This window comes from Medicago sativa, chromosome 2, assembly GCF_051527215.1.
Source record: "Medicago sativa cultivar Bolivia chromosome 2, Bolivia_mono, whole genome shotgun sequence".
Lineage (NCBI taxonomy): Eukaryota > Viridiplantae > Streptophyta > Magnoliopsida > Fabales > Fabaceae > Medicago > Medicago sativa.
Window position 1 is genome coordinate 1,717,236 of NC_140750.1, and position 11,968 is coordinate 1,729,203.

The 11,968-nt window shown below is 36.4% G+C and overlaps 1 non-coding gene across 1 annotated transcript; it reads right to left on the minus strand.

Annotated features, from left to right (window-relative positions):
• Positions 1-11,641: 11,641 nt before the first annotated feature.
• Positions 11,642-11,748, minus strand: LOC146943484 (small nucleolar RNA R71). The gene has a single exon (XR_015029400.1). It is a non-coding gene; the product is annotated as a small nucleolar RNA R71 (small nucleolar RNA).
• Between the last annotated feature and the right edge of the window lie 220 nt (positions 11,749-11,968).

Consider the following 11,968-nt stretch of genomic DNA (forward strand, 5'->3'; position numbering starts at 1 on the left):
ACAGAGTGCTGCTAGTGCTAGGAGGAGAAATAAAGTTTCGACACTTCAACTATATATAAAGGAAACATATATGTTTAACTCATTAGTTTATTTTTCCCTATATTCCTTGTTATGTTATGCTACAAGTATTTATGACTATATGTCTAAATTGAATTGGATGTCCAAATTCTCGGGTCCTAATGCATTTTTGTTGTGAATGACTAGAATTTATATATTTGTGGCTCATTTACTTGATGAATCAAGACACTCTATTTTTTAAATAAATGTTTGATCTCATTTATAAGAGAGAAAAAAAAAACATTAAGAATTTTGGTGGATCCATCAAATACGGGTTCTACAAAATATATGATCCACAAATTTATTCTTCAAGAAAATATGACATACTAAACTCTAATGTGCTATATTATAAATGAAATCTTCCATTTCTTCGAGAAATAGAGAAGATCTTGATGACTTTAAAATGTGTTCATGTCTAGTTAGATATATCTAAAGCTAGCTCAAACATACCATTTAAATCACTGCATGTTTTTTTTAATAAAATAAAAAGCAACAATTTCATTATTTTTGCATGGTTGGGTGTGGCAATAAATTATTGGAACCAAATATACACAAGTCTATTACCATATGCGCAAACAAGCACATATAAATATATTGTTTTATGGGTTTGGTAGTGCAATGGAACTGTTGGAACTTAGAAGCACACACGATATAAGAAAAAAGTTTGAGCATCTCAGAAATTTGCGTGGCAAATCTTTAATTAGCACTCAGAATTTTATAATTAAATAATTTAATAAAGAAAACGAGAAAATTGCATTTTCATTTATAAGAGTATGTTTCTTTAGTGGGAAGAGAGTTGGACCACTGGTTAGAGTTCAAAGTGGAAATAGTTAACTTCCCAGTTAACTCAAAAATAGAAACAACTTTAAAGTGGCAGTATTGTTTATATAAAAATAACAATTTTTTTTGTGAAGGATATAAAAATAACAAATAGTTAAGTTATATGAATCTAACCTTGTACGTACAAAGTTCAAATTCCGTAAGAACGAGTATAAAATGGTCACCACTTTAATTAACAAAAAATTTCTCTTTCTCACAATTTTTCCCCTAAAAAAAAATTCTCTTTCTCCATTTTGTTCTAATTGCCTCAGGTAGAAAATGTAGTTTGGTCATACTTTGTAAGGAATGATGCAATTTCTATCTAGACTATGTTTAGTTAAACATAGAAGATAAACTAATCGATTGAATTTGTAGTGTTTCATAAAACTAACAATTGAATTAATTTATAAATACAAAATGACATGAAAAAGATATGTTTGGTTAATCAAAGCCCTAGTCACTCAACCTCTTTGGGAGGAGGCAACTACAAACAAATGCGTGTATCTTATTTTTGAGTCCAGATCCTCTCCATTTAGAGAAGAAATGGCAATCACAATTTCCATCATAAAAAGCTGACACGTGGCAAAAAGCAAATCAATATGGCCTAGATTTTTTCAACTTAAATAAATTTATTTAGAATATCAAAAACAGAAAACTTGTTGAGATCCACTGTCCCCTTCTCTATCACGATGCTCAATGCTCACCCAACGAAGCTCGGAGGCCACAACTCAAGGTTGTGTTCCGTCTGCCATTCATGAGGAATTCATCTCTTTCATGTTCATGTCTCTCTATCTATTACTGTCTCTCAAATTTTCTCTATATGTTCCTCAAATCTAGGTTCTAATAATGAAAGGAGTTGGGATGATTGTGGGTAAACATGCTTCCCTTTCTCTATTTCACCCGTTTGTTCTTCAAAATTAGATTAATAGTGCTGGACAAACAAGCTGAGGAAATTATTAATTGTTGAATACCGTAAAATTGTAGGTGGAGAGAAAAATCTCAAAAAGGGACAAATTAAAAAAATTAAACACGGTGTCGAAACACGTTAATTCAAATAAAAAATGAAGAGAGGTACATAGACATGAGCGTAGTGACGGAATGACGACGGAGTTAAAATCTGAGAAAATAGGAACTCTGTCTGAAAGAGGAACGCAAACGTAGTGAGGAGCAACGAAGTGAGGACCGGAAAGTGGTTGAGCAACGGAGTAAGGGGGCGAAAATCAGTGGAATTGGCAACGATGTAGAAACCGATAGCTAGGGACGAAGATGCAATGTCCAACGGCGGCAATCGACGCTGGAAACTTCAACAGGGACAATGGTGAAAAAGAGAACTGAATGCGTCTTTTCATTTCTTGTTGTTGATGTTGGAACAAAATGTGTTTAACAATGAACCTTAAAGAGTTTTGATGATAACAAGGTATTGAAAATTGTAAATTGGACTAGCTAATATTTGTTCAAGTGTACAGGATCATAATTATAAAGTTACATCATCATTGGTTCTGAATGAGCAAATAAAGAGCAAAGGAAACAACAAAAATTTGAAGCTTGGACGCTCCTGAAGGCAACTTGTTACTGAAGAGAAAAAGCGCTCCTGAAGTTAAGACGCTTCTGAAGTAAGAATAGTGCTCCTGAAGACAGGAAGTCCAGAAGTCATATCATCAGAAGCTGCATCATCAGAAGCTGCAGAAATCATATCATCAGAAGCTGCATCATCAGAAGCTGCCTCATCAGAAGCTATTTCACCAGAAGCTGAATCTCAACTGGAATTGCAAAAGATTCAAGAATTGAAGAATTATCAATGCAAAAGCTGTCTATTGGATTCGTAAACACAAACAAAGAATTAGTGGAATTTTGCAACGGTCATTTCAAAGGTGTTTGAAGGCTTGTGCTTGCAATTTGGACGAAAGCGTTGACATTGTACTTTGTACGAATTGTACAACCACGTTCTCCATGTTTTATCTTGGTTTTCGGGTGTCAAACATTGATTACGTTTGAACCTTTTAAACCGGTGATATCTTATTTTTTCTTGGGAAGGGAAAAAGTAAGCAAAACCCTTGAGAATCGAGGTCCGGGAGTTGTTTTCGCTACGGGAAGGTGTTAGGCACCCATAACGACTATAGTATCCTATAGGAACCGTCTTTAATTTCTACGCGCGCGCTCTATTTTTAAATGCTATTTGAAAGTGTTTATTTAAACCTAAGAGTTTTCTAAGTGAAGAATTGGAGGGAGAAGAATGTGTTTGAATTTTTATTTTAGTTGAATTGAAGGAATTTTGTTCCTTGCCTACGTACCCGATTAAGGGATCAAATCCACCGTAGTTCTCTTCCAAAAATGTTTTTGTTTTCGTTGGTTGATTTTAAGTTTGAAAATGGAGTTTGAAGAATAAGAGAGAGGCCTTAAAGGCATGAGAATTTATGAAAAGAATGAGGTTTGATTAGTCATTTTGCAAAAACAAGTCAAAGTATGATTAAAGTTTATTGAAATTTGATTAAGAAAATGAAAAGGAAAATCAATGGGGTTTTGACCTCAAGGTTTATTGTAAAAAAGATTTGAGTGAAGTTTGTTCATATTTTTTTGGAAAATTGGTTTTTTCTAAGTCTAAAGCCTAAACATACATCTAAACATACAATCCTAATCATACATCTAAACATGCATATTCTAACTATATAGTGATGTGTGTGCATGTGTAGGTGCTTGTGTCGGTGTACATCATTAGAGTCCATTGTCCTTTACATCATACCTTGGATACATTCTATGGCCTCTTTGCCAAGAAAATTAAAAGTGCATAAAGGAAAAATATTACAAAACTCCTAAGTGTTTACATTCTAACTTTGGTACAAATTAAATTGCAAGAAAGAAATAGAGATGAATATGGGATGAAATGGAGATGCTTATGAAATGATGAAACATGAAATGAAAGGAGTTAGTAGCACATGACAATATCAAAGGAAATAAAGCAAGAGAAACACTAGAACATAAAGGATAGAAAATGAGTGCAAACATGGCTAAAATTTGTTCATGGAATGCAAGAACCATATGACCTATAATTCTCACATTCCAATACATTTTTAAAGGTTTAGAATCAAGTCTTGGAATGGGAATTAAGGCAACATGATTTACTTGGCATTTTAAAACAAACTTCAAGCATATTTGCATTATTTATTTACACAAGTAACTTGTAAACTAAGTAACCTATCAAGATTCATTCTCATGTGTTAATATCAAACACAAACAGTAGCTAAAACCCTATGAAATCAAGTGGTATAGGTCACCAATATTCATCAAGCAATTTGGACTAAAATCAAGCAAATTTTCATTCATTTTTAGCACGAAATACCTCAAAATAGTAAGAGAACCACCACGTCATCTTTTACCAATTTTTATTATGTAAAATTAACATTAAAAGGTCACAAAATTATCAAGAAACACTCATGAATTTTTTAGGAAGCTTATTAAAGTTTTCAAGTGAGCCAGGGGTGTAAAAATTAAAGCATAGTAGTAAAATAGCAAGAAACCCTAAGGAACTAAAGGAAACTACCAGACCTAAGGTCCAGGCCCAAGCACCAAACGGATTTGGGTCTCAGGAAGCCATGTGAGCCACACGATGGATCTAGAGACCCAAACCCTTGGATCAAACGGTACACACGCTCCCATTGAAGTGAGGATTAGCAGTAGCCGTTAGATCAAAGATCTAACGGCTCACAAGGAGGACGCACGATGAGCTTCAGAGACGCGCATGCACTGGATTGGGGAGGGGTATATAAACAAACCAACACACAGAAGCTCATTTCTAACCCTAATCTTCTAACCTCTCCGCCGTTCTCCTCCCTCGTTCTCTCATCCTCCATCCATTTTCTTCCTACCACACTCATGGATTCAAACCACATATCACAAATAAACCACACTTCAACACAGTTTGGGCAAAACGTTTTGGATCTTGGTACTTTTTCGAAGAGAATCCGTTCGAAATGTTTCGATATTGTGGCTTTTTGAAGGAAACCGTTTGAGATGATTCGATCTAAGCATTCCTCCATGGAATCAGTCGAAACGTTTCGATTTTACTACTTTTTGACGAAGGTTGTTTGAAATGATTCGATCTGGATACTTTTTGTTCGAAACGCTTCGATTTGGATATTTTTCTGAAGAAAATTATTCGAAGTGTTTCAAACTTGATGTTTTCTGAAGAACACCGTTTAAAACGTTTCAATCCAGATTTTTTCGAAGAAAGTCGTTTGAATCCCTTTAAACTTGATATTTTTTGAGGAAAATCGAATCGAAATGTTTCAAACCACACCGAATCGAACGGATTCTAGCCTAATCCTTCACAAGTTCAAAACGTTTTGGATTTTGAGGCTTTCTTGGAATTGAAACCCTAATCTGATTCGTTTCTTATGCTAATGATGAGTTTACACTCTGAATTAAAAAGTAAACGGTGAATCTTCATGATTTTTGTGTTCTAGGGTTTCAGTTTTTCAATTCGTTCGAATCTTTCAAGTTTTTCAATCGGATTCACCATTTATTTTTAATACGAAGCTTCAATGATGACTATGAGGAGATTTTTCGTATTTTTACCTGAATGTGCTTGGAGATTCGAACAAATGGATCCTTGCGAGCTTTGGACCTTTCTGGTAAGCTTCAAAACCGAAAATAAATCGGTATTCAATCTTCTTCTTCTTCGAACTGGTTTGAACTGGCTTCAATTTCTCTTCTTCTCTCTCTCAAATCTTCTTGTGATCGTCCTTAGACTTGAATTGCAAGAATACAAAGGAAAATAGTTCGATGATGATGATTTTCGTGGAAAATCTCTGAGAACAATCCTAATTCAAAAGGATTTTATTGAATTGAATGCTTCGGTTTTGATTCTCTCGAAATTCATGTTGATTTTGAGTGTTTGATGATGAATTTTGCGAAAACTGGTACGAATTTGAGTTTGTGTGGTGGTTTCTGAGTTTGTTGCGGTGGTTTCTGAGTTTGTTGCGGTGGTGACCGAGTTTGTTACGGTGGTGACTTGGGAGAGAGAAAAAATTCTGTTAGACTTTTTGGTGATGTGTCACTGAGTGATTGATTCTCCTTCTGAAAATTTCTGAGTTGGCAATGCTTTATAGGCCAGCTTGTGACTTCTGATCCAATGAGCGTTTGACACCTGTGCTGGACTGAAAAATGGCTCGGCCTTGGGCCAGTTTGGGCCTGAGGACCTTCTTGCAAATTTTAAGACCTTGGGGACCAATCTGCAATAAAAAAGGACTGGACTAATATGCAATTTTAAGACTTAAAGTGGACTGAAATGTACTTTGGTCAAAAAAAAAAGACTTAAAAATTTTGACTAAAAACGAATCAAAAAAAAAAAACAAAAAGAAGCAAAGGACTTAAAATAAAATGACTCAAGGGACTAACATGTAATTTTTGGAACCTTAGGACTAAAGCAAGAAAAATTAATAAAATTGAGTAAAAAACGTAATTTGAAATAAACGTAAAGTGAAACCCATAAAAAACACAAAACGGACTAAAACGAACCAATGGCTTAAATGAGGTACTTTAAAGTAACCTCTCTCTGCCGAAATTTCGTGTGAAATGACCAAAATGCCCCTGGGGCTAAAACGACTGAAAATGACTCAGATGCAAATTTAAAAATGGATTTTTAACAGGGATTTGAAGCTAAGACTCATACAGGTAAAATTAAAAGACTCAGAGACAAATTTAGAACTTAAACAGGGTTTTAACACAGGAAATGACTAAAATGCCCCTAGGGGCAAAACTGACTCAAAATGACTTCAGATGCAATCTTGGAACTGGATTTTGACATAGAATGAAACAGAGACTTATTCAAACTACTTGAAAGGACTCAAGCAAATTTTAAAAGACTGAAGGGAAACTTGACATAGGAAATGACTAAAATACCCTTGCATGTAAATTTTGCAAATAACATTGAAATAGAATGCAGAGAAAGATGCAGTTGATCAGAGGCAGTTCAAATGGCTTGAAATGCAAGAAAGGAAAGATTGATTAGTATTTTTAGGTCCAAAATTAGGGTATAACAGCTGCCCCTATTTAAGTTTCTTTGTCCGGAGAGTCAAGAGACGAAGTCTTTGAGTTGACGGGACGAAGATACTTAAATATTAACATTTGCACTGCTTTTGGACATAAAAATACGTTTTCAGATTTTCAAAAATGTAAATGCCATGCAATGCTTTGACTATGAATGCAAGACAAACAACTGGAGTCTATGGAACCTGTCATGTCACTGGGGATTCAGATAGACACTGACAGGGTAGACAAACTAGGGATAGAAAAAAAGGGTACAAGTTGTTCTTTGGGTCGAACTAGCCACTTGACCGAGGAATACAAATAAGAGATAGGTTCAAGCTATTCTTGGGATCGAACTTGGCGCCTGACCGGAAACATAGACGTATAGGCAGATACAAGCTGTTCTTCGGATCGAACTTGACACTTGATTGAAAACACAAACAGATAGGCAGACACAAACTGTTCTTGGGATTGAACTGGCCGTTTGGCTGGAGACATAGACAAAAGGGTTGATACAAGCTGTTCTTTGGATCGAACTTGCTTGTCAGATTATCACCACGTCATGTGGGGAGGGTGCAAACTGTTCTTTTAGATCGAACTTGCCGTTTGACCGATAACAAAGCATGAGCTGGGTACAAACTGTTCTTTTTAGATCAAACTTGTCGTTTGACCGATAACAAAGCATAAGCTGGGTACAAACTGTTCTTCAAATCGAACTTGTCGTTTGTCCGGAAGCATAGGTATATAAGCAGGTACAAGTGGTTCTTTTTTGGATCGAACCTGGCACTTGACCAGTAACAAGATACAAATTGAGAGTCTGGTTTAACAAGATACCAATTGAGGGTAAATTGTCATTGACCTGATTTGCAAATAGACATGACCATTTTTGTTGGCCCAAGAGTAAATTGAGAGTAAATTGACATTGATTTGAATTGAAAGTTGACATTGAAATAGAGATTGAAAGTTGAGATTGAGCAGAGATATAGTCATAGACATTGGATTGAGAGTTGAAATTGGAAGAGACATTGGAAATTGGAATTGAATTTAGACATAGACATTGACATTGAATTGGAGAGTTGCAATTGACATTGACATTGGATATTGATATTGACATTTGACATTGAAAGTTGACATTGACATTGAAATTGACATTGACATTGACATTGGATATTGACATTGACATTGAAATTGGAGATTGGAAATTGCTTTGAATTTGACAGTTTGAAATTGAAATTGAGATTGCTTCGAATTTGACATTGAATTGAAATTGAGATTGCTTCGAATTTGACAGTTTGAGATTGAAATTGAGATTGGAAATTGCTTCGAATTTGACAGTTTGAGATTGAAATTGAGATTGGAAATTGCTTCGAATTTGACAGTTTGACATTGAATTGGATTTGACAGTTGGAATTGAAATTGGAATTGACTTTGAATTTGACAGTTGAAATTTGGATTGGATTTGACAGTTGAGAGTTGGATATGCAACATGTATGCATGGTATAGCAAGATTGTTGGATGTATGGGTACATAAAATGCATGATTATGCATGTATGAATGCTTAAAATGCATGATTGATTTGCAACTTGACAGAAGAGTTTCACAAAGGCAGACAAAACATTGGAAGATTGGGCACGTAGTGGCTCGTGCTGCAACATATTCACAGGGGAAAACCTCTCTGGAGAGACCGTCGTTGAGACGTATCAAGACCATGGCTGAGGGCAATAAAACTTGTAAAGGAGGGACCCTTGGAGAGTTCTTGGATACAGGTCGCCGTTGCTAGGCGTGTCAGTGCTGGGTAATCATTGGATGTTCGCATCTGTGGTCAATGCTTTTCAATTTTCATTCTTTCATTTTTTCATTTTCAAACCCCATTTTTGCCTGAACCGCCCTTTCGGGTTTTCGATTCACCGGGGAATAGATTCTTTTCATTGCCCCATTTTTGCCTGAATTGCCTTCATAGGTCGTCAATCAGCGGGGTGCTCATTTTTGCCTAAGCCGCCCTTTCGGGTTTTCAACTTAGCGAGCTTTTCATTTGTATTTTTTCATTTTTTCATTTCCATTCTGTTTTTTCATTCTTGCCATTGACCACAGATCATCCTGGGGAGTAACCTGCTTGTAACATGTATTGAAATAGACATTGACATTCATTTATTCATGCATGTTTCATTGAAATGCACCTTATTGCTCAGGTTTGCCTTCAAAATAGACAGAAAAAGATTTTTCAATTTTCAAAGATGTTTGTTTCAGATATTGACATTATCAAATGGAAAAGGAATATTTGGTATAAAGCATTGAAAGTAGAAAGAAAACAGAATTTCAAACAGTAGAAAGGCTCAAATTGATGTAGAAGAGTGAAAGTCAGCCAAAGGCATGACTTCACGGATTTACAAAGCTTGGAAAATGGTAATTTTATTGGTTGATGATACATTGAACACGATGACCACTACATTTCATAGAAATTTTGAATTCACAAGTACAGAAGCCTCTGATGAAGACGATCATTGACAGTTGCAGATGCCCCAAGGGGTGATGGTGATTTGCCAGATATAGTTACTTGTCTTTTATTGTCAACCTCATTTTTGCATGAACCGCCCTTTCGGGTTTTCGGCTCATCGAGGCGCTCATTCTTGCCTGAGTTGCGTACAATCTCAGCGAGCTCTTTCATATTCATTTTTTGTCCCTAACTTTTGCCTGGATCACCCTTTCGGGTTTTCGATCCACCGGGAAGCGCATTTTTGCCTAGGCCGCCCTTTCGGGTTTTCGACCTACCACGCTGTTCTTTTCTTTTTAGACAAAGTATTTCTTGACTATATCGGCATTAACAGGATTTGGGAGTTCAACACCATCCATGTGTGTAAGAATCAAAGCACCACCAGAGAAAGCCCTCTTGACAACATAAGGACCTTCATAGTTAGGTGTCCATGATGAGTCATAGATAGTATTATTTATTGCCTAATTTAGTTTAGTTTTATTTTAGATTTGATTTTATTTTATTGCATTTTATTTTAGTTTAGAATATTTTACTTCAAATTGTGTTTTATTTTATTTTAGGAATAAATATATGGTGGAAGGTGTCTTGGAGCAAAAGAAAGAGGACTGGAGCAAAATACAGCGCAAGAATACGAAGATACGGGGCAAAAATACAATCCCCCTTACCAGAAGCTTGGCACGGCCCGTGCCAACATGTGGCACGGCCGTGCCCGTCCCCAGAACCACTTTTGCTGCTTTTTCTTCAAGGCCAAGTTACCCTGTTGCAGCTTTACCGTTTTATCCTTTTAGTTGCTTAGTTTCTAAGTCGAATGTAAAGCTATAAATAGAGTAGCTCTCCACCATAAACAATCATCCTTTACTTTGTTTATTTCAAGTATTATTTTAATAAAAGTCTTTATTTTCCTTTTACTTTCCTTGCAATTTATTTTACCGTATTTCTCTCTTCTTCCTCCATGTCTACGATGAACATGAGTGAGTAGACTTCTTAGTCTTAGGATTATTGGGGAGTCTAATGACTCAATCCTAAACAAAACATGTCTAAACCCTAATTTCTATGTAACCCTAATTTCTAATCTAGATTCACCGTCTTAACGTGGATTAACAATTATCAAACTGTGGAAGCGAAAGCGGAGGGTTTGATAATCGTTAATCCATCATCCCAAACATCAATTCATAAAGCGAGAGCGGAGTCTTGATGTTGGAACAAGTGAATCTAGACAATAGTTGCAAAACAGTGAAATAGTCTTTGCAACTATTGAGACAAAGAGTAGTTTCAATCCTCTATGCATCTTCTAGTAATCATGTCAGTGAAATAGGCTTGGTTGCTAGAAGTAAACTCTCACCGGACTTTCATCGGAAAGGTGAGGGGCTAAGGGAAACCGGTCTTTAGAAATTAGTGTGTAAACCATGAAATTAGAAGTTTAGGTTTTGTCTAGTGAAGGATTAGTTATTAAGATGAACCAATGATCCTAAGGCCCCTTTATTATTATTGTTTTTACCTTCAGCAATCAAACCCTTTCTAATCAACTTTCTCTCCTCTAATCATTCATTAAAAGTTAATTAAATTGACCAACTCCCTAGCGGAACGATACTCTACTTACTACTATTACTTCGATAGGCCGTGCGCTTGCGGTTTGGCTCTATCAAGTTTTTGGCGCCGCTGCCGGGGAGTTAACTAATTTGATTAGCTTTTTCTTAGTGATTAGAATTCTCTCTTCTTCTTTCTCTTTTCTTTTTATTTTTATTTTTACCTTTTTATTTTTCTGTTATCGTTAACTTCTTGGGTTCTCAACCTTGTATGCGAAGAACTAGAAATCAAGCGGTATTCATACCCGAGATCGAAAGGTTCTTACATAGAAGGAGGAGAGCAGCACAAAATAACACCGCCATGGCCAATCGCACTCTCAAAGAGTATGCAACGCCGTCTACGGCTGAGCCACAAGCTGTTATTGTGTACCCAACGGTTGAGGATGACAACTTTGAAATCAAGCCTGCCCTACTTAACTTGGTGCAGCAAAACCAATTCTCGGGATCCCCCACAGAGGATCCCAATCTTCACATCTCTGTTTTCCTACGAATTAGTGGAACCATGAAGGAGAACCAAGAGGCCGTAAGACTTCATCTCTTTCCCTTTTCCTTAAGGGATAGAGCTAGCGCTTGGTTCCATTCCCTCGAAGTCGGTTCCATTACTTCATGGGATCAGATGAGGCAAGCATTCCTTGCCCGTTTCTTTCCACCATCTAAAACCGCTAAACTTAGAGACCAAATCACACGGTTCAATCAAAAAGATGGGGAATCTCTCTATGAGGCGTGGGAGCGTTTCAAAGAAATGCTAAGACTTTGTCCCCACCATGGCCTAGAGAAGTGGCTTATAGTCCACACTTTTTATAATGGCTTGTCTTATACCACTAAGATGTCTGTTGATGCAGCTGCAGGTGGAGCACTTATGAACAAAAACTACACGGAGGCGTATGCCCTAATTGAAGACATGGCTCAAAATCATTACAAATGGACCGACGAGAGAGCCATCTCTAGTTCTTCATCCTCCAAAAAGGAGGCAGGTATACACGAAGTCTCT